This window comes from Pseudophryne corroboree, chromosome 3 (genome assembly GCF_028390025.1).
Source record: "Pseudophryne corroboree isolate aPseCor3 chromosome 3, aPseCor3.hap2, whole genome shotgun sequence".
Taxonomy (NCBI): Eukaryota; Metazoa; Chordata; class Amphibia; order Anura; family Myobatrachidae; genus Pseudophryne; species Pseudophryne corroboree.
In genome coordinates this window covers 654,835,079-654,859,714 of record NC_086446.1, presented here as the reverse complement: position 1 = coordinate 654,859,714, position 24,636 = coordinate 654,835,079, and the positions used below count along the sequence as shown (strand labels likewise).

General features: G+C 42.6%; 1 long non-coding RNA gene across 1 annotated transcript in view; it reads right to left on the bottom strand.

Annotated features, from left to right (window-relative positions):
- Window positions 1-7,955, bottom strand: part of LOC135058124 (uncharacterized) — a 51,657-nt gene extending 43,702 nt beyond the window's left edge. The window contains exon 1 of the long non-coding RNA XR_010244621.1: window positions 7,905-7,955. This is a non-coding gene — a long non-coding RNA (uncharacterized LOC135058124). The remainder of the gene's footprint in view (window positions 1-7,904) is intronic.
- Between the last annotated feature and the right edge of the window lie 16,681 nt (window positions 7,956-24,636).

Sequence of the window (24,636 nt, the reverse complement as noted above, 5' to 3'; positions counted from 1 at the left end):
GTGGCCAGCAAAAGTCACACTTTTGCCCTGCTATTGCTCTGACACAGCATTACTCTCTTCTTCACTTCACACAATAATTATCGGGATCAGTACGAGATCCCGCCGGACGAGATCCCGGCGGTCGGAATACCGGCACCGGGATCCCGACCGGCACAATCCCGACAGGGGGGCGAGCGCAACGTAGTCCCTTGCGGGCCCGGTGCCTCGCTGCGCCCGGCACACTAATTTATTCTCCCTCTATGGGTTTCGTGGACACCCACAGAGGGAGAATATGTCGGGATTGCACCGGTCGGGATCCCGGTGTTGGGATTCCGACCGCTGGGATCCCGTCCGGCGGGATCTTGACCGCATCCCTAATTATCGACATCAGTGGAAGAACTGAGGGGTCTATTCATGAAGCAGTGAAAAGTGTGGAGAAGTGAGCCAGTGGAGAAATTACCCATGGCAACCAATCAGCATTGAAGTAACATGTATAATTTACATACTATACAATTGTACGGTGCAGCTGATTGGTTGCCGTGGGCAACTTCTCCACAGGCTCTCTTCTCCACTCTTTTCACTGCTTCATGAATAGACCCCTAAGGATGGAGCCTTGCAGTGTGTGGTAAATGTATTATATAAATACACTGTCCAGCTCTATTTGGCATAATATGAACTGAGGCATTACTGTGCGGTCATATGTAAATGAGGTTATGAAGTTGGGGGAAATGAGGATAAGGGCAAATTTGGTGTGACATTATATAGGGGAGATTGGCGGTAAATGAGGATGAGAGGGAGGATTATGACATGGAAATAGGACCAAACACACCCATGTACACAGCACAGGCCATCACTCTAGATTTTCCTGAGAGCTCACCTTCATGAATCAGCACACACCAATGAGCATCATTGTACTATAATTAATTCTTCAGTTACGGGTTTCTCCACCTTCTGATTACTTTCACTTATTGGTTTGTACGTGATCTCCTGTAACTTGTAACTTGCTTACTCCTGTATTTGCTTGTAAACTATTAGCCATGTCCTGTATGCATATCTTCAGGCAGAGTTGGCCTAGGATATGACTGATCTCTCTTTTCTGGATACAAGTGTATGCAATACACTTATAACAACAATACTGTATGGAAATGAACATCAGTAAAGTATCATGTGTTATTGTTGTTGTTGTGAGCTGATAAAAGGGGGGAGAGTCCTAGACATGAGCTAACTCAGGCCCTGTGACTATTATAAGATATTGTTGGCATGGTGCTCTGGTCTGGTGACAGATTAAACGACTCTCTGGCAGAATACTCTTTCTTCCAAGGTTGTACCATAAAATCTTTAATTATTTGGCAGCATTAGACCAACAAAAACAAAGGTCTCATATGGGTCTCAGAACACTATTTAACCATGTCATTAAATAAGCTTTACTGGTTCTGTGTAACAAGTAACTGTGTCCATGTATTAAAAGTCATAAAGAAAATAATTACTAAAATTGAATTGAGAATTATTTTTTGAGAACTGAAAACCACAAAACAAAAGCAGCCACATCCCATTTTCTGAGTCACACTGCAAAGTGTTGCCTTATAGGTAATTGTCTGCACTTAGTATAATATTAGGGCAATGGATATTGTCTGAATCAAAATATAATTCATTATAAATAGGCGATGTTACCATAGTGGACAGTATACTGGATATATATAGTAAGGAATAGATATGAAATAAGTTTGAATGTATGAGGTAATGTTTAGCTGATTTAAGAGATTAGGTTTGTGTATGTGTTTATATAGATATACTGTATATTTGTGTTTTACAGCAAGATGGTAAAAAATAGTGTAGGGAACAGGTTTATTCTGCTCTAGTCATAAATAAGGCCAGAGAGGTTACAGTAAGATCAAGAGTCATTGTAGAGAAAAGGTATTAGGCCATAAATGATAATAGGTATGTGACAGAGCTCTGTTGGTCATTGGAATTCACAGGTGTGCTTACAGTAGATCAGAATCTACTGGTTTGTCTATTGTCCAGTGAAGGTTAAAAGCTAGGGAGTATAAATTAACTACTATGAAAAGAGATCACATCCATTGATAAAACATTGTGTAACCGACCCCAGGAAAACTTGTCAATACAACAGAACTTTGGATGAAAAGACATTCCAGATTTTACAATACTATACTTGCTTAAGGCAGTGTGGACACCACACTTTTATGACACCATGCCTCCGTGAACAGGACACGACAGCCCAGTTCAATGTTTGTTTTATTACACCTTGGAATCTGACAAACCTATAATTACCTATTCCATTGGAAACTATGAGAATATGATAGTTTGAATTGGTAAAATATGAGATAAAAGGACCAGACTTGTAGTTAGGAGTTAGAAGGAAGAGGGAGAGGGAGAAGAAGAAGGAGAAGGAAGGAAGTCAGTCAGGAGGAGAAGTCACGGAGAACATGCAGAAGGAATGATTCTTGGGATGGCAATCTTTAACTTGCAAGTATAAATATGATAATAATTGAAACTGTTTGTGAAACTTATGTCATGTTGTTTTATGTTATGTAACGAAGGAAACATAGCATAGCTTAATATAATTATAATTAGTATATATATCACTACTGTGTATATCTTATTCTGTACGATTTGATCTGCCTGTAAATAAAGAATCATATAAAAAGAGCGGTAATATTCAAGCTTGAACTCTCTTTAAGGAATCTTAACTTCATAATTTCATAAGTCATATATATATAAGGACTGCATATATTTATCAGCCAATTAATTTGTAAGCCTGACATAATATATTTGCAGATATATATGATAACGCATATTAATTTAAATATATCCATATATTAATAACCATATATGTTATATTAAATATTAATATTCATAAATATGATTCCATAAATCAATATTGGCGACCATGAAGGGACTTGTTATTACTGAATCTGATTATCTGATCTATAATATTTATGAGGAGTAGCAGATGCTATAAGCTGGCTACCAAATCTGCAGAATCACGGTGGGGATGTATCTATGAAAATTTATTACCATTGTGTAATGTCAATTTTGTATTCTGTATAACCTAGGATAAATGTGTTAGTGCAATATACGTTATTTTAACTAACATAATATCTATTAGGAAGCAGCACCAAAGGCTATAAGCCTGCTGGCAAAATACAAGATCACAGTGGAATAGGTTACAAATGAGAATAAAGAATTTAAAGGCCTAGAATAGAAAATGTGCACAGTGGAAAAGAGTATTTCCAAATAAATGAATAAATGTACCAGGTATTAGAGTTTAACCTTAAGACACCGGTCAATCTTAAGGAGAGGATACCTTCAGTACTAAAAACAAAGAATATAAAAATTTAGCATTGTAAATGATTGCAATGTTAAAAATGCAAAAGTTTTCTGTAGCATTAAGAAAAATGCGCAGAACTGCGGCTTTAGAAGCCAAACAGAAATGTAAAGAAGAATCAGGTTCGCGTCTTCGTAAGGCGTGCCTGACCATTAATGCAAAAATGCATTCATTATTTAAGTCCCTTAAACAGAAAAATAAACAGAAAAAGTTTGGGGCAGAAGCAAAAAGCCTGGCAGATTGTAAGCAAACTGTCATGACCTCTCAGGAGGAGATAAAAGGAAGTACAAGGGAGAACATTGTAGATGTAGGTGAGACTCAGGACAGCATTGTCCATGTGCAGCACACAGAGTCTGCTATGGTCACACAGACCACCAGCAGAACAGCCTCTTTGGTAAATGAAGAAAGTAGCAATGTGCCGGATGTGTCTATCATCAGACAGCACATTAATGTAAAGGAGGTAGCAGCAATAGGAGATGTCCCCTATACTGTGTCTAGTAAGGGGGAAGATCATTGTAACTCAGATTATGAGTATTCTGCTGAATACACTCTCAGAGTTCCCAATGTAAATGAAGAATTTGTTATGCCCTTAGGCAAAGGTGAATTGTCAGCAGATTTAAACACTGATAGCAGCAGTACAGTGCACACAGGGGTGGGGAAGTTCCCCATGGTGAAAACTCCCATGGCAACCAGAGTTGCAAACCTTGAAATGTATTCACCTGGAAACATGTTTAAAGGGAAAATCCATGAAATTAATTCAGGAATGCATGTTTACAAACAAAGTTCCCAAACTTATGTAACCCCCACAGAGCACTCAGAGACTTCTAGTGATGGTGCAAATGTTTGCATGCTCTCAGAGAGACCACATGCAGAGTGTCATTCTGCAAACCACACACCAATTAACAATGACAAAAAGGATCACCAGGATGAAAATGTTTTTATGCCCTGGTGCCATAACCATTTTATTACAGGTGTGGAAAGACAGAAAGCCCTGGGACCTGCAATACATATTTGGCAAAGTTTAACAAGTTTCTCTCCCCACAAAAGTAGGTTTTTTCAGAAGCTCCAAGATTCTTCCAAACTAAGGAGCCACACCAAGCAGCAAACGCTATGGTTAAAGACAGTCTGGGACCAGGCTGCATCACAAGGGAGTATGGTCACAAGTGAATACGGTAGTATCATTCCTTTACTTGTTAGATCCAATGAAGCCATTGTTTGCTTTGATGTTCAAACAGCCACAGTTTCCAAATTAAACCTGCATCATATCTGCAGCGACAATTGTGCTGTCATTGACACACAATGTGACAGGAAAGATTGGCACAGGCCAGAAACAATTGTTTGTTTGTTATTCAATCGTTAAAAGACACATTTGTAAATTCTGTACCTGATAACATGCAGCAGATAGGACAGAATGCATAGCAAGCTATGTTAAATCACTGTATAAATATCTGTGATAGTCATTGTATGTATTTTTGTTTGATTCATAGTAATCCTGGCAACCTGTATACAGAATGGTGCAAGACTCCAAAAAGACTCCAATTTACAAGGGAAAAGGTCTTCATTAACCCTTTCATCGCTGCTATCCAGCAAAATCTACATAGCATCCCTAAAGACTGATATATGGACAAATCCTCAAGGAGTTTTCCAGTTTCACAAGAAAGGGGAAGGTTTTCATTAACCCTTTCATCACAAGTAATCATTTACTTGTCTTTCAAACTACATGTACACTCCCACAACAGTGTACAGCACATCTCATCACTGTGATTATACAGAACTGTCTCATCCCTTCATATACCTTAATCACATATATGTAAACATTTGTCTGAGATATATTTTATATCATTGCATATATACCTTGTAAATATTTTATGTTTTTTTTATATATTACACAATAGATACTACCTATGCTTCCTTCGTAAAAGCTTCAAAAGTAATTAAATATCTAATACAGGATGGTATACCACGTTATAACAAATTGGGCCGAGATTATTAAGTGGGATGAATAATTCTCTTAATAAAGACTGTCACAAGTCTAAGATAATTATTTGTAGCATAACAGGGTCACTGTATATGCACATGGCTGCATATAAAATAATATTGGATGGAATTAGATATATTTAAAGCCATTCCTAAATGATATTTAATATCTGTTTGAAGCAAAATTATATTCATTTATTGTATTGATAGGATGTTACTATATACACATCAAAAGCATTTTAAATAATTATTAGTCAAAATATAGGTAGGATAGAAAACGCCTTTATATGGGTTAAACTGGTATAAGTTTATGTAAGATTGAGATGTATAAATAGGTACAAGGTAGAATAAGGAGATTTAAGACTGCATGGTAATTTATTCAGTGAGGAAATACAGAACAGAGTAGGTGTACTACTCACAGCCATTTGTGGTACTATTGCCCGAAGACAATTAAGACCTACTATTAACAAGCAAGGAAAGAAAGAAAGAAAGAAAAAAAAAAAGACTGTTTCATATATGCCTGTTCTATTCAAAATCACAACCTGTTTGTGCAAAAGCAATATGGACACTGGTCACAACTGCGGCATTGGATAAACGCAAAGGAAACAGAACTGCTAAAGACTGTATAAAGACTATTACTATTACTGAGGGTCGTCACAAGTACTGAATGTTCAAGACACAGCACTCGACGTACACAGCCCTCTGCCTCAAACAGCGAAATGGCAAGCAAAGGAGCAGCTGCTACGAAGAATTCTACTTCTAGTAATGGTGCAAATGTTGCAAACGCAAGGCCATAATGCAAACGCAAGGCATCTCCAATTGCAAGCAAACCACGCAGATGACAGTCTTATCCCAGTAAATTGCTACATACAAGAACAGCAAAAATGTCCAAACGTACTGATCCAGATACAGAAAAAAGGTCTACAATTGGGCTATGGTATTCCAAATGTCTGTAGAAATTAGTTTTCCTCATGAATACTGAATAAAAACCTCAGTTTTGTCTGCTTTAGTTAAAAAGTAGAATAAGGTTAGGTAAGCTAAGAATTTTTAGAGATTTTTAAAATCATAATGGTTATTATTATTACACTTATGGTATATATTATGGTTACAACGAAAGTTATGTTTGAAGGAATATTTTGAAATGTATTTGGAAGCAATTACGCTAGTTTAATGTGTGGCCAATCAAAAGAATTTCTCATGGCCACAAGGGGGCGACTGTTGCCTTATAGGTAATTGTCTGCACTTAGTATAATATTAGGGCAATGGATATTGTCTGAATCAAAATATAATTCATTATAAATAGGCGATGTTACCATAGTGGACAGTATACTGGATATATATAGTAAGGAATAGATATGAAATAAGTTTGAATGTATGAGGTAATGTTTAGCTGATTTAAGAGATTAGGTTTGTGTATGTGTTTATATAGATATACTGTATATTTGTGTTTTACAGCAAGATGGTAAAAAATAGTGTAGGGAACAGGTTTATTCTGCTCTAGTCATAAATAAGGCCAGAGAGGTTACAGTAAGATCAAGAGTCATTGTAGAGAAAAGGTATTAGGCCATAAATGATAATAGGTATGTGACAGAGCTCTGTTGGTCATTGGAATTCACAGGTGTGCTTACAGTAGATCAGAATCTACTGGTTTGTCTATTGTCCAGTGAAGGTTAAAAGCTAGGGAGTATAAATTAACTACTATGAAAAGAGATCACATCCATTGATAAAACATTGTGTAACCGACCCCAGGAAAACTTGTCAATACAACAGAACTTTGGATGAAAAGACATTCCAGATTTTACAATACTATACTTGCTTAAGGCAGTGTGGACACCACACTTTTATGACACCATGCCTCCGTGAACAGGACACGACAGCCCAGTTCAATGTTTGTTTTATTACACCTTGGAATCTGACAAACCTATAATTACCTATTCCATTGGAAACTATGAGAATATGATAGTTTGAATTGGTAAAATATGAGATAAAAGGACCAGACTTGTAGTTAGGAGTTAGAAGGAAGAGGGAGAGGGAGAAGAAGAAGGAGAAGGAAGGAAGTCAGTCAGGAGGAGAAGTCACGGAGAACATGCAGAAGGAATGATTCTTGGGATGGCAATCTTTAACTTGCAAGTATAAATATGATAATAATTGAAACTGTTTGTGAAACTTATGTCATGTTGTTTTATGTTATGTAACGAAGGAAACATAGCATAGCTTAATATAATTATAATTAGTATATATATCACTACTGTGTATATCTTATTCTGTACGATTTGATCTGCCTGTAAATAAAGAATCATATAAAAAGAGCGGTAATATTCAAGCTTGAACTCTCTTTAAGGAATCTTAACTTCATAATTTCATAAGTCATATATATATAAGGACTGCATATATTTATCAGCCAATTAATTTGTAAGCCTGACATAATATATTTGCAGATATATATGATAACGCATATTAATTTAAATATATCCATATATTAATAACCATATATGTTATATTAAATATTAATATTCATAAATATGATTCCATAAATCAATAAAAGTCACACTGTGGGTGCAAAACAAATGACGACACATAGAGGGACATTACTTGTACTCACGGCTGGAACAAAATTCCACTCTGGTTTCCGACAGTTTCACTTTACACGTCTCCGATTGTATTCAATAATGTAGAAGGCTCACTATATAATGATGCTGTTGTGCCAGGGATAGCAGGGAGTAAAAAGTCAGGTTGTATAATAGGTAAAGTTGGTGCATGACTGTTGGCTTATAGGAGATTCATGTAATGCATTCCTAGATCCAGGGGTAACCACAATTTGGTTAGCCTATTTGATGCCATAGCTATTCCTTCTGGGGGGCATCTCTGTGTCCTACAAAAGAACAGTGCAGAACTGAAGTGATTAAATTGCTTCATCCAAATGTTTATTGTGTTGATTGTTTTTCTACACTTATGTGCAAGTCTATAACATAAACCTGTCCATCGCACTCCCAAAGTCTGCAGTCAGTAGAGCACCACATAGTTTCAAAGGAGTATTATTATTATTATTATTATTATTAGTAGTAGTATTATCCTTTATTTATATGGCGCCACAAGGGTTCCGCAGCACCCAATAACAGAGTGCATAAACAAATAATCAAAACAGGAAAACAGCAACTTAAGGCCCATACACATTAGACGATGTCGCTCTGTAAGCGACATCGTCTAACGTCTCCCCCTCCCGGGCCGGCCGGTCGGCAGCCGCCTGTACGCACTGAGCGATATGACCGCTCATATCGCTCAGTGACGTCATGCCCCCGCCAGCCCTGCATGAAGGTCGTGGACGACAGTCCACATCCTTCATGCATGCCCTACCGACAGCGACGATCGTTGCCGACCCGCGGGGCCGCGCATCGGTCGTCGCTGGCGGCATACACACTTAACGATATAATGAGCGACGTCGCTCAAGGAGGGGGAAAATGAGCGACGTCGCTCATTATATCGTTAAGTGTGTATGGACCTTTACAGCTGAAGACAGTATAGGACAAGTACAGGGTAAATAAACATAGCTACTGTACATCAGTAGATGACACTGAAATAAGTATCAGGTGGCAGATTTGGTGCAGTTGAAGATTTATTAAAGTAAGAGAAAGGATAAGCACATGAGGGAAGAGGGCCCTACTCATGAGAGCTTACTTAGTATAGGGGTTGCATGGCTTTTTGGAGTATTTAGGATTAGGGTAATATGAAGATAAAAGGACAAGAATAGACAGACTTTTAAGGCCCACATAGACGGGCCGATGTGGGAGAGATCTGTGCTGAGCGTGCGGGGGTAGACGGGGGGGATCGCTCATTTCACCCAGCGGGTGAAGTGAGCGACCCGCTAGATTGGCCTGCATGCAGGCCAATCTAGCACCAGCGATAGCGATGTGCGGGGCTGCGTATCGCTATCGCTGTAGGGGGGTACACACGGAGCGATAATGCTTAAATTCTAAGCAATCTAGTCAGATTGCTTAGAATATCGCTCCGTGAGTACCCCCCCTTTATTGTAACAGTTTTATGGGTAGGCATAATTAGGACCTCTTCTATTAAAAAGGAAAAGAAGTCACACAATCAGGGTTGGAATAACAATGGGGCGGATGGAGCTCCAGGCCCCCCACGAAAATAGTCCCACAGGATCATGTGTCTGCTGGAGGCAGGAAAATGAATTCCTGTCAAAGGTTGCAGCAGGTATCCATGGTCCTTCCCTTCCAATACCCATTGCGCAGGGTTGACATGACATATCTTCCTGCCTGCTTCTTGAGTCCTAGGTCTGGTCATAATAATTAAGGTGGTCCAGTGGAAGGCTTCACAAGCCCTCGCTGCGCCGCATAGTACCTCAGCTCCTCCTTTGCGCTCAAGTCAGGCAGAGGGGCGGAGCTTGTGAGGATCTTTCTGGTTGGTAGCTTCTCCACTGTCCACCATGCCTGTGATTGAGCCAGCGCTGCCAGTGGTGGTAGTGGAACTGCTGATACCAGGCACACTTGGCCGGTAAGGAATCGGTACGGCCAGTAGGTTATGTGCTTCTGGGGACAACATGTCTTATCCATTTTATCTGGTAACATGGTACTTCCCTGCAGTGCCACATTCAGGCTGCCCATGTACTGTACTTCAGCTGTAATGTCCCAGCATATCATGCCAGGCTTGCGGGGGGTATGCTGGAACATGTAGTTCCACCACAGCAGGTGATTCCCAAATTTTCTGGTTCAGATTTTTTTGATGCACTAGTAAATACAAACCGGGTCACTTTAGCCGCCCCGTACCTTCATCAGCTCACTCCATTATACTTAACCCCTCCCATTCCACTTCTCCCCCATTACTACGCATAGATGTGCACATCACACCTAACAAAAACGGCATGCACAGTGGGAGCTGGGGTACGCAATGTTCATGTTAGGTTTGACATGCATGTGCCATGAGAGAGAGAGAGAGAGAGAGAGAGAGAGAGAGAGAGAGAGAGAGAGAGAGAGAGAGAGACCTGCTATTGGTGCTTTAATCATTTTCCTTACACATACCCAGGGGAAGATTGGCCCACCAGGACACCATGACAGATTCCGATGGGCCGGTCTCATATCCCCCTCAGCCAGACCTTTTCACAGTCAGGCTGGGCTGGCTCACACTGCTTCCAGTACTTGCGGTTCATTAAAACACAGTTAGGCTAGCGGGCACTTCCAGGTGCTGCTAGCCGTGAAAAGTGGTGAAGCTGTTCTACACACGGGGGACCTGGAGAAAGTTAACCAGCCCAGCAGCATCCTCTCTTCAACGAACCCAGCTCAGGAGCAGCAGCATAGCGATGGTCGGAGCTGGGTTCACTACACACGCCACCACCCTAGCTCCCGCACTCTCACTGACCTGGACAGAGCGGCAACTGAACACTGAAGGGGACCCGGCAGAGAGGTTATTTTTAATTACATTATTTGCATTATCATGATGGTGCAGGGGTTAGGGCTTCCCCGGTCACAGTGTATGGTTTGGGGACTGGACAGGAACAGGATGTACCTTGTCCTCAGGATGCCAGCAGATCAGGTAGCACTCACAGCCAGCCCTGGGACAATCTCTTATGCAAAGTCCTTCAGCTCTTTAGCTGCCACATGTCTGTCCATGATGATGGGCCTATTTATGTCATGTTGTGGCTACGTATGTAATGTGGTGGCTACATATGTAATATGGTGGCTATGTATGTAATGTGGTGCTATACGTGTAATGTGGTGCTATTCGTATAATGCGGTGCTATACATGTAGTATGGTGCTATACCTGTAATGTGGTGCTATTCTTGTTATGTGGTGCTATTTGTGTAATGCAGTGCTATACGTGTAGTGTGGTGCTGCTATTCATGTAATAAATAATGTGGTGGCTATGTATGTCCCAGTGGATTGGCCACTGGGACAGATTCCGCTGGTCCCCTGTGTCTGTGTTTCACTACTTGTATGTGCTCCCCCTCCCTGTACTGTGCTGTATGTAGTATGTGTGCTCCCCCTCCTTGTAATGTGCTGTATGTAGTGTGTGCTTCCTCTTCCTGTACTGTGCTGTATGTAGTGTGTGCTCCCCCTCCCTGTACTGTGTTGTATGTAGTGTGTGCTCCCTCCCTGTACTGTGCTGTATGTAGTGTGTGCTCCCCCTTCCTGTACTGTGCTGTATGTAGTGTGTGCTCCCTCCCTGTACTGTGCTGTATGCAGTGTGTGCTCCCTCCCTGTACTGTGCTGTATGCAGTGTGTGCTCCCTCCCTGTACTGTGCTGTATGCAGTGTGTGCTCCCTCCCTGTACTGTGCTGTATGTAGTGTGTGCTCCCTCCCTGTACTGTGCTGTATGCAGTGTGTGCTCCCTCCCTGTACTGTGCTGTATGCAGTGTGTGCTCCACCTCCCTGTACTGTGCTGTATGTAGTGTGTGCTCCCCCTCCCTGTACTGTATGTAGTGTGTGCTCCTCCTCCTTGTACTGTGCTGTATGCAGTGTGTGCTCCCCCTCCCTGTTGTCAAAGTCAGAAAAATATCTCTATACACACTGCCATATTTGCACCTCATTCTGGTCCGCGCTGCGCATGCGTGCGCTCTCCCGTGCGTGCGCATACTCGCAGTCGCGGGCACCCGCAGGCGCACGGTATGCGTATTTACGGTAGAGTTTATGTGATCGTAGCGTGCGACTCAATCGTTACATATTTTCAGTAATAATGTATTTTGTAGATCATGGTCCCTTTGATAGATTCTGAAAGTTTAGTTAACATAGCATGTTCCTGAACAGAGAGATCCCTCTTTGTATTGTACGAAGGGTCTAACAGGGGTCATACAGTGGTGTTTGGTACCCATCGGAAGAGTATTTAAATAGCAATATTCCGGTGTTGGTTTGGAGCGGATTAATCGCTCGTGCGAATAGTTATGGACATAAGAAGTTTATGTCCATTTACTATTATTTGTTCTTATTTAGTCATGCGGCGGGAAACTCAGTATCCCACCCACCTGAACAGTAGGAAACAGTCACAACCCACCTGTATGAATCAACCTATGACCTTTTGTTATAATGCGAAGCCGAATTCCTGTGTCCAATGAACAATGAGATTGTAGGGACCATTGAATTGTATTGTGTGTGGGGCATAAATAGGCAGGCCGACCATATCCAGTTCACTCTCTTCAACGGTTCTCATTGCTGATAATCGGGAGCTGGATATCGAGGCGCATGCGATCGTTTCCCCTTGTGCGTAAGTGTTTCTCCGCAACTATATTGATCTTCTTGTTATTGTGGGCCAATCTCTCTCAATTTCTCTCTCTCTCTCTCTCCTTCTCTTTCTCTCTCATTTTCCCTTAAATTGTATTGTATTGTATTTCCTGTGTAGTTATCTGGTTAGGTAGTCTATGTTATATTGTAGTGTATGACTTGTATTGTGTTTAACTCTTTTGCAAGTATAGCATTCATAATATATATTTTAGGCGTTGGACCCTGAGCACGGTATCTGTGTGTTTCTTATAGTATTAAGTATTCTCAGAGCGTCGGTGACGCTCAAACAGCTTTTAAGGTAATAAGGTTATACTGTGTTGCATTTACACTCTAACATTACACTAAGGTTTTACTGCACAATACACTGTTTATGGTTTAGATACAAAGGTTCAATATAGTGAGCGTCAGCGCCGCTGGTGATCTCCTCGTGGTCCCGAGCGTCCGCTACGCTATAGCGAATCATTACGTTAGTTAACAGCCAATAACGTGCCTGCCTGTGATCTCTTGGCCGTGAGTGAACTTGACGCTTGAGCGTCTCGATCACGGCAAAGCGATTGTTACGCAACTAGCGTACCCTTACGGTACTTCATACGTAGATAGCGTACAGTGTTCTTAGACCTCATAAAGGGTATTATATACGATAAATATTTAGCTTTATCAATTGGCGGCTCGCCCGTCCTTCACATATCTACACTAGGTAATTTCAGCAGACATTATCCAGCAGCAAAGGGCGGGAGATCATATTCCTCGTAGTGCTGTTTGGATAAGCGTCTGCTTCTCTTAGTGAAGGGTGCTGAAGGAATCCGGGAACCGGAGGTAAGAACAAAACAATAGTGTCTTTTTAAAACTGTTTATTTTTCTGTCTTGCGTACACACGCACGCACACATATATATCTGCATTTCCTTTTCATTGGTGTATATTCGTATGTCACTCTCCTGTTTGCCAGTTCTATAGTTGATAAACGTATAAATTGTGTTACGGTGGATCTTTGCTTTGCGTACACGTGTCTCTAACAAAAGACTGAGACTTGCGTACGCAATCCAAGGGCCGACGCACGCAGCGTATATTACGCAACGGAGCGTACGGGTACGCCCACGTAACTCAAATCACAAGTTTTTTTTTTTTCTCTCCTCTCAACGCGATAAGTAGCGCCACGCGGTAAATAACGCCAGGCGATAAATCGCGCAAATTTTTTTTTTAATTCCAAATTTAAATTAATAGATCCTTCTCCTAATTTGTAAACACATCTGGTCTAAAGAGAAATTTCTGCGCAGAAATAGAAATAGAAATAGAAATAGAAACAAAAGTGTACAGGTGGTGAGTGAGTGTGTTGTATACAATTTTACAGGTTGAACCACAAGAAAAGTCGAGTTCTCGTGAGGTACATGCGTGTAAGTGACGTACATGGTGGCTAGGGAGGCATCCCTGGTTAAATATACAATTTGAGCATTAGAGTGTAGCAGACCAGGAGGTCATACTGTAACAGACCAGGAGGTCATAGCAGACCAACAGGTTCAGGTACAGCAGACAAGGAAGTCCGCTATACAGTCCACAGGCACAACACCAAGAAAGGGTTGGTGCAACACCCATATAGGCCATATAAGCTCTGGCTGAAGGAATTCGCAGCCGAAATTTTCGATTCCACTGGTCGCTCAGTACATAAGATTAGTTGCTTGTGTACTAAACGATTGTACCGCACGTAATTGTGTGCATTAGTAAACCTGACCGGTACTATTTGTGTACGAAGGTCATAAACGCTATTTGTACATTCTAACGTGATTTGTGTAACTTTTTTTATTTTAAGGGAAGTTCGCTGCTCACTCAGGAACTATCCAGCAACCAATAGTTACTGGAAAGAGTAAGAGTTCTTCGGAGCACCCTCACAGGTTCCAGTAAATAGAGGTTCAGGTCGCAGGGGCCCTAGGTCGAGTACGCCAGCACCATATCGGTGTGATCAGGTCGTATTGGTCGGCGTGGGCGAGTGAGTGGGGTACTCGGTAAACCGCCACCGTCAGCCTATTTTGGACATTTGGTTTGCGTAAGGGTTGGTTGAATAAAGCAACACCTTCGAACTATGGGGGCCACTTGTTCAGGTAGGGGGCGATCAACCTCGGTTCGGGTTGATTCAGTGAACCGACCAATTGGGTCGGCAAGGTATGTAATGTGTGAGAAATACGGAAGTCACACAGAAGCTTTATGTGATGAATGGGAGAGAATGACAGTACATGACGGGGAGAAATTCCCAAGAGTAGGTAGCTTCAGCACAGAAGTGTTAACGAATTTAAGGAGAAGGATATGTCTCATTAAATCAACAAAGAGACGAATCAAACATTACGATTATTTGCAGTTGTGGCAACAAGAAGGTGACATACAGAGAGGATTGGCTCAGGCGGCGGGATCTGGCTCAATCAGAAAACTGATAGCCACGGCCCCACCGCCACCATACATATCAGGAGAGAAATTGGTTGCGGAGAATGACGCACTAAGGTGTAACACACAAACACTTAGCAACTGTATAAATGTTAAAGATAATGTTAACCAATTAACCAATGCAAGTATTAACCCGTGCAAGTTGTACCCTGTTTTGAACTTTCCTCAGGAGTGTGATCAAGAAGACGAATCGGCAACAATTTCAGCGCTCTCTCTAGCAGCCACCATAGCAGAGACCACAGTAGGCACAGCTCCACACACGAGATTAGTAACAAAGGCCCCTAGCGGAGGGATAGGTGAGGTCGTATCTACAGGTAAGTACGGCACCATACACTATGCTGAAGCCATTTCACCACAGGCTGTAGAACCCACACAGAGTGATGTTGTTAGAGTTACTCCTGTTAGGGTAATAGCTGTTCCAAATGGGAAAACTGACACATCAGGGGTCACCCCTGTGAGGAACATTGCCATGTATAGCCCATTTTCCAGAATGGAATTAAGGACCATAGTGTCTGAATTCCCTGACCCTAGAAAAGATTTAGTTGCCAGTCAAAAATACATCAGAGACTTAGGTAACACTGTAGAGCCCAACAATAAAGACTGGCAGATATTGCTGAGAGCATGTTTACCCTCCAATGTTGACGCAACTCAATTTTTAGCTGATTGCGGATTAGATCAGGATGTACCTCTTACAGACGTGTACAACAAAGACAATGTAAAAAGAATAAACTTACAGTTAAAAGAGTATTTCCCAGCGATAGTCAGATGGAACAAGATATTCTCCATTAAACAGAAGGAGTCAGAGACAGCTGCAGAGTATTTTCACAGAGCATTATCAGAAATGGCAAAATACACAGGCATAGAGGACATTAAAACAAACATAAACCATCGAGAAGTAGCAGTATCGGTACTGATGGATGGTTTAAAAGAATCATTAAAGACTAGGGTACAGACCACACAACCATGTTGGCGAGGTCTGTCTGTGGCTACTTTGAGAGAGGCTGCTATTGATCACGATAGGAACATCACCAGACACAGGGAACAACAAAGTGATAAGTTAATGGCCGTAAGTATACAGGCCCTGACCACAAGGCAGCCTTTGTTTGTATCACCAAACCCTGTGGGTAAGTCAAGTGTGGTTACTTGTTATTCTTGTCATAAACAGGGACACATGGCACGAGATTGTAGAGTAAAGAATGTACGAAACTCATACCAACCCCCTAGACAACGACACGACACACGACATTGGGAGCAAGGTCCGCAGAAACGGAGTTATGAGCCACATGCAGGGGAAACAAAAAGATACCCCCCAAACAGAGATTGGCAAACCTCTGGTAGTTCCCAGCTAACTCCCTCACAAGTAGTTGCTGCCAGCGGGATTCAGGGAGGTCACCATACCCAATAGGGGTGTGGCCATACCTGTAATCTGCAGCCAGTAAAATTGATTGGAAGTCTTGGAAGTGAACCAGAAATTGCAATTAATGTAGCTGGTAAATCATTAAACTTTCTTGTAGACACAGGGGCGGCCAAATCAGTGATAAATTCGACAGTTGGCATGAGGACCACTGGTAGGACAATTCCAGCCGTGGGAGTAACAGGAGTAGTCCAGCATTACCCTGTTAGCAAACCAGCAGAGATTACAATAGGGCCTTTACATACCAAGCATTCCTTTTTGCTGGCTGCATCGGCACCGACCAATCTCCTGGGAAGAGACTTACTGTGTAAAATGGGGTGCGTCATTTATTGTACTCCTGAAGGTGTATTCTTGGACATACCTGAGAATCACGCTCAGGAAGTACGAGACATGTTAGACTCCCCGTCAAAATTAATGTCACATACCACTATGACAAATAGGACTCCCTCCCAAGTAGAAGAAATGACATCTCAGATACCAGAGTCACTTTGGACTAAAGATGGACAGGACACTGGATTAATGGCAAACGTAGCTCCGGTAGTTGTACAAGTAAAAGATGGTAGGATAGCTCCAAAAATCCCACAGTACCCTCTGAAGCCAGAGGTGGAGTTAGGAGTTTACCCAGTAATAGAGCGCTTGCTACAACAGGGCATTCTGGTAAGAACGTCCAGCACTGCTAATAGTCCCATCTTCCCTGTGAAAAAGAGTGGGGGGAGGGGTTACCGGCTAGTGCAGGATCTAAGGGGGATTAACAAAATAGTTGAGAGTCAGTTCCCCGTAGTGCCAAATCCAGCTGTCATCCTAATGCAAATCCCTCCCACTGCGAAATTTTTCACTGTTATTGACCTCTGCTCCGCTTTCTTTTCGGTACCTCTGCACCCTGACAGTCAATATTTGTTTGCATTTACATACAGAGGAGTCCAATACACATGGACTCGATTACCACAAGGATTCATAGATAGCCCAAGTATATTTTCTCAGGCTTTGCATGATTGTTTACAGTCTTTCCAACCAGTGAGTGGATCAGTATTAATACAGTACGTGGATGATCTACTACTGTGTTCTGATTCATTGGAGGCATCCCTGAAGGATACGAAACAGCTCCTGTTTCATCTTTCAGACACAGGACACAAGGTTTCCAAAGACAAGTTGCAATTATGCCAAACTAAGGTAAAATATTTGGGACACTGTCTAACACAAGGACTGAGACACCTGACCGCTGATAGAATTCAAGCAATTAGAGACATGACTCTGCCACAAACCCAGCAACAGATCAGAACATTTTTAGGAATGTGTGGGTATTGCCGTAACTGGATCCCAGGGTTTTCCATCCTAGCGTTACCCTTGCAGGAAATGGTCTCCTCAAACAAACCTGATCGGATTTCGCATACAGACGAGTCTGAGGCAGCATTTGAGAGACTTAAACAGTGCCTAACGCAGGCACCAGCATTAGGTATGCCGGACTATGGGAAACCCTTTGAACTATACGGAACAGAAAGTGCTGGTTGCGCGGCAGGCGTACTAACCCAAAAGCACGGTGATGCCAGCAGGCCAGTAGCATATTACAGCGCTCAGCTAGACACGGTAGCGCGATCCCTCCCCACATGCTTGCGAAGCGTTGCTGCGATAGCATTGCTAGTAACGAAAAGCGAAGACGTCGTGCTAGGTCACAACCTCACAATTCATACACCACATGCAGTGTCAGCCTTGTTAAATTCTGCCCAAACCAGGCACGTCTCATCAGCGCGGTTTACAAGATGGGAATTGGCACTAATGGCCCCCGTAAACATCACCATAAGGAGATGCAGTGCATTAAATCCTGCAACATATCTCCCAAGTGTGTCTGGACAGACCCAAAGGGTGGAGGATGAGAGTACTGGGGAAAGAGGATTTAATACAAAGGAAGACACTCATGATTGTATGGAATATTTGACCCAAAATTTTACCGCAAGGCCTGACATCAGTGACAACCCACTGAAAGATGCAGAACTTACGTTTTACACGGACGGTAGTTGTCATAGACAGTCAGACTCGGGAGACTTGTGTACTGGATACGCAGTCGTAGATGACCAAGGCACCATAGAAGCGGAACCGCTAGGCCCACCTCACTCAGCCCAGGTTGCTGAACTGGTCGCCCTAACCAGAGCATGTGAATTGGCTAAGGGCAAATCAGCCAATATCTACACCGATTCTAGATACGCATTCGGGGTAGTCCATGATTTCGGAGCCCTATGGCGCCTCAGAAATTTCATGACGGCAGCTGGTACACCGGTAGCGCATGCAGCTCACATAAAAAGGCTTCTAACAGCGATACAGGAACCCGACAGAGTGGCTGTTATCAAATGTAAAGCACATACATATAGCCAAGACCCAGTATCGCTTGGTAACAGCCGAGCAGACGAAGCAGCTAAGTTAGCAGCTGCTACCCCCAGACAGACAGACACAACACAACTGATGGTATTTAATACCATCAACACACAGAAGTTGTGTGAGATGCAAAATTTGTGTTCCACACAGGAAAAGGCAGTCTGGAGGGCAAAGGGATATGGCCAGGAGTCCTCAGGACTCTGGACGGATGGACAAGGTAAACCGGTGGCCCCCAGAGCATACCTTCCATGTTTGGCTGAGGCAGCTCACGGGCTGACTCATCTAGGCAAGGAAGGGATGTGCAAGTTGGTAAGAGCATATTGGTGCGCCCCAGGATTCTCCTCTCATGCGAGTAAAAGAGCCATGTCATGCCTTACCTGTTTGAGAAAGAATATTGGAAAGGCAATACCTACAGAACCATCCCATATCCCACCTGCCGGCGGCCCTTTCCAGGTAATACAGATTGACTTCATTCAATTACCCCCTTGTCGAAATTTGAAATATGTACTTGTTTGTATAGATGTTTTTTCAAATTGGGTCGAAGCATTTCCGGCGGCCACAAATACCGCCATGTTTACTGCTAAGAAAATTGTGCAGGAATTTGTATGTAGATATGGTATCCCTAGAATCATCGAAAGTGATAGGGGTACCCATTTTACAGGTGATGTCTTTCAAGGAATGTGTAAATTGATGGGAATTGATAGCAAGCTGCATACTCCATACCGTCCACAGGCGAGTGCGAAAGTGGAAAGAGTGAACAGCACTATTAAAAATAAACTGAGTAAAGTGATGGCAGAGACAGGATTGACATGGCCAGAAGCTTTACCCATTGTACTGTACAGCATCAGAACCACTCCCAGGTCCCCTCTCAATCTGTCTCCCTTTGAAATCTTGTTTGGTCGACAACCGCATGTTATGATTAACCCTCAGGATGATTTGAAGTGTAACAATGAAGTGACTGTAAAATACTTGATTAACATGAGTAAACAGTTAAGGAATCAAAATGATAATCTGAAGTTAGTGATTCCTGATTTACCAGATAGTAATTGTCATGACATTGAACCTGGGGATTATGTAATGATACGGAATTTTCTACGCTCAGGTTGCCTTATTGACAGATGGGAAGGACCATACCAGGTCTTATTGACTAGCACTACAGCATTGAAGGTTGCTGAGAGAGAGACTTGGGTTCATTCGTCCCACTGTAAGAAGGTTGCAGATCCAGAGAGGTCCCGCGATAAGGAACAGACGGTAGAGGTTGTATCACTGGAGTGTCTGTTCCAGGAAGATTGAGGCGGCACCTGAGCATCGAGAACCACAAGATCAAAAGCAGTTGTCGATCCCCTGTTCCCTTTTATTGTTTTTCTCCAACTTCCCATCCCATCTCCCTCAATTATTTTTTTCCCCTTCTCATTCTTCTTCGTCTCCTCCTATAAGATGGACTTGCCCCAAGAGACTGTGATCCGGATTTTCCTGTTGACCATGATGTTGACCAGAGCAGTCTGTTCCGGCGAGAGTACCAAGGAGGTCGAGAGAGGTTCTGGAATGGGTTCTGATGATAAAGATGGAGGCGTAGTTTTCCAAGAACAACTTAACCAACAAGTAAAGGCGAGTATCAGAAACGATCCGATAGCATTGACCATAGAAGGAATTGTGAAGGATTGTTAGCTGAAGAAAACTGTATCTGTAGGCTCTGTAACAATGTCATTGAGGATGGGTGCATTAAGAAATGCCAATCCAGTTTTAATATCCATATGGACCGGCATCCATTGAGTGACTATCACTCCTTAGTGGGTAATGTGTTAAACAAAACAGATTGTTGGGTATGCTCTCAAGTACCTCAGGGTCATAGCAAATCAGAGCTAGTACCATTTCCTTTAACGATAGAGGAGGTACTTGAGTTAAATGGTGGGAGACCGGTGGACCGGAGGTTTAATATCTCCAGCCCTCCTAGTTTGAAGCTCCACCAATACCATGTGGATAGGTCCCTATTATGTTTCAACATCTCCAATCCCCGAAAGCCGGGAAATTGGGAAGTGTCATGGAGTAACCACACCATGACCTTTTCGCATAGAGCAGATAGAATGCTTACAGATACAGAGCTTGTACGCCACATAGCCAGTAGAGGAAAATCTTTCCGGTATAGGTATACCTTAGGAAATAGGATTACTAAAGTTGGAGAGGTATCACCAGGATACTGTGCACATATCGTACAACCTGATACGTGTACTAAGCAGATGGAAGAATTAGGGTTAGGAGATTTCACATGGAAGGTGTGTAATATGGTTATGTCCTACTCCGTCCCATATGTTCTCCCCGATGATGCATATTTCATATGCGGGAGAAAGGCGTACAAGTGGCTTGCCCCAAACTCTGAAGGATTGTGTTATATTGGAAAAGTACTGCCTGAAGTAATGACTGTATCACATGACAAAATGAAAGACATACACCGTGGTGCCCAAGCTCCTTATACTCACACCCATTACGAGCACGTTGTTAAAAGGCACCTGATAGAGAAGACAGAGCATCCGGCCTCTGATCTGATAAGTGAATCCACCGGGATTCAATTCTTAATCGCGTTAGATTTCACCCGCACCGCTAGAGGAGTGCTGAATTATAAATACATTTCTGCGCTCGCCAATTTGTTAGATAATATCACTGAAATGTATGATGACACGTTTAGGTATACTGGAAGAGAACTTCAGGCTTACAAAACAGAACTGGTACAGCATAGAATGGTTCTCAATTACCTCACAGCAGTGACAGGCGGATATTGTGTCACACTGGCAACACAATACGGCGTGAAATGTTGCACATATATTACGAATAGCACCGAGGATCCGGTCGAGGTCATAGACCAAAAGATGGACGATATTCTCCAATTGAAGTGGGAATTTCGCAGGAGACACAATCTCACTCTTGCTGCTGTAGGTAATGAGCTGACTGGTTGGGTGTCATGGTTGAACCCGCGAAATTGGTTTTCTGGTTTAGGAGAATGGGCTCAAGGAGTCATAATGGACGTTGGGAAGTTTCTCCTATGTATCTTAGGTGTTGTCATATCGATTGGATTGATATTTAGATGCGGTCAGGCTTTAATGAAGTGCAATAATCGTACTAGGGTAATGAGTTTAAGGAGTGAGGAAACTGTAATTAACCTGGACTTGATTTATGACCCAAATGTAGAAACAATGATGTGATGAAAATGCGATTTCTACGGTCCGTTTCTTTCACCTGTTTTTCCGTTTCCTCCAAGGTAACAAGACCCACTTGGACGAGGAATTTGATGAGCCGATATACAGACAACAGAGGGATTAAAGAAGAAGTTTGACAACCTGATACACAGATTTTTGATGAACTATGCCATGGATCCCCAGTTTCCCTAGAAATTTTAAAATTACGCTAGCCCAACACTTTTGTAAATCTATGGACATTGACAGCTTTGCTCGCACCTTATGAGCAAAAGCACAAAGAAGACTGCATTCAACAGACACCAAACAAGACCTCAATCGACGACTGTACATTTACCTGACATAGAATACCACCGCATTTACCGTAATTATGTCTTTTCTTCATTTCTACAACCCTCAGGTAATGACACACATAGTCGATAGGGAATACAGGCACAGATATCAGCAATCACATATCTCCCCCATTCATGTATCATCAACTAAAATGTGCTCCCCCATTTTGTTACAACCAAAGCCGAAAAGAGCTCGGTAAAGTTTGACAGCCCATCCACAGACCCGTACCACGGGATAAGAAGGAATTCACATGTATACTTCGCAATACCTCGAAGCTTGATTTAAAACACGTACGGCACGATGATACATGACCCCCAAGCACGGATTCACACACACATGCTTCTGCTATCTCACTAGGTCATACCCTTTTCCTACCTTCTCCTCTCCTCCCCTACCCAACCATGTAAATATATTAACCCCTGACATATATTTTTCTCTTTTGAAATGTTTTAGAAGGTGGCAGTTATTATTGACTGCCAAAGGGTGGACTGTCAAAGTCAGAAAAATATCTCTATACACACTGCCATATTTGCACCTCATTCAGGTCCGCGCTGCGCATGCGTGCGCTCTCCCGTGCGTGCGCATACTCGCAGTCGCGGGCACCCGCAGGCGCACGGTATGCGTATTTACGGTAGAGTTTATGTGATCGTAGCGTGCGACTCAATCGTTACATATTTTCAGTAATAATGTATTTTGTAGATCATGGTCCCTTTGATAGATTCTGAAAGTTTAGTTAACATAGCATGTTCCTGAACAGAGAGATCCCTCTTTGTATTGTACGAAGGGTCTAACAGGGGTCATACAGTGGTGTTTGGTACCCATCGGAAGAGTATTTAAATAGCAATATTCCGGTGTTTGTTTGGAGCGGATTAATCGCTCGTGCGAATAGTTATGGACATAAGAAGTTTATGTCCATTTACTATTATTTGTTCTTATTTAGTCATGCGGCGGGAAACTCAGTATCCCACCCACCTGAACAGTTGGAAACAGTCACAACCCACCTGTATGAATCAACCTATGACCTTTTGTTATAATGCGAAGCCGAATTCCTGTGTCCAATGAACAATGAGATTGTAGGGACCATTGAATTGTATTGTGTGTGGGGCATAAATAGGCAGGCCGACCATATCCAGTTCACTCTCTTCAACGGTTCTCATTGCTGATAATCGGGAGCTGGATATCGAGGCGCATGCGATCGTTTCCCCTTGTGCGTAAGTGTTTCTCCGCAACTATATTGATCTTCTTGTTATTGTGGGCCAATCTCTCTCAATTTCTCTCTCTCTCTCTCTCTCCTTCTCTTTCTCTCTCATTTTCCCTTAAATTGTATTGTATTGTATTTCCTGTGTAGTTATCTGGTTAGGTAGTCTATGTTATATTGTAGTGTATGACTTGTATTGTGTTTAACTCTTTTGCAAGTATAGCATTCATAATATATATTTTAGGCGTTGGACCCTGAGCACGGTATCTGTGTGTTTCTTATAGTATTAAGTATTCTCAGAGCGTCGGTGACGCTCAAACAGCTTTTAAGGTAATAAGGTTATACTGTGTTGCATTTACACTCTAACATTACACTAAGGTTTTACTGCACAATACACTGTTTATGGTTTAGATACAAAGGTTCAATATAGTGAGCGTCAGCGCCGCTGGTGATCTCCTCGTGGTCCCGAGCGTCCGCTACGCTATAGCGAATCATTACGTTAGTTAACAGCCAATAACGTGCCTGCCTGTGATCTCTTGGCCGTGAGTGAACTTGACGCTTGAGCGTCTCGATCACGGCAAAGCGATTGTTACGCAACTAGCGTACCCTTACGGTACTTCATACGTAGATAGCGTACAGTGTTCTTAGACCTCATAAAGGGTATTATATACGATAAATATTTAGCTTTATCACTGTACTGTGCTGTATGTAGTGTGTGCTCCACCTCCCTGTACTGTGCTGTATGTAGTGTGTGCTCCCTCCCTGTACTGTGCTGTATGTAGTGTGTGCTCCCTCCATGTACTGTGCTGTATGTAGTGTGTGCTCCCCCTCCCTGTGCTGCATGTAGTTTGTGCTCCCTCCCTGTACTGTGTGCTCCCCCTTCCCGTTCTGTGCTGCATGTAGTGTGTGCTCCCTCCCTGTACTGTGCTGTATGCAGTGTGTGCTCCCCCTCCCTGTACTGTGCTGTATGTAGTGTGTGCTCCCTCCATGTACTGTGCTGTATGTAGTGTGTGCTCCCCCTCCCTGTGCTGTATGTAGTGTGTGCTCCCTCCCTGTACTGTGCTGTATGTAGTGGGTACCCCCTCCCTGTACTGTGCTGTATGTAGTGTGTGCTCCCCCTCCCTGTGCTGTATGTAGTGTGTGCTCCCTCCCTGTACTGTGCTGTATGCAGTGTGT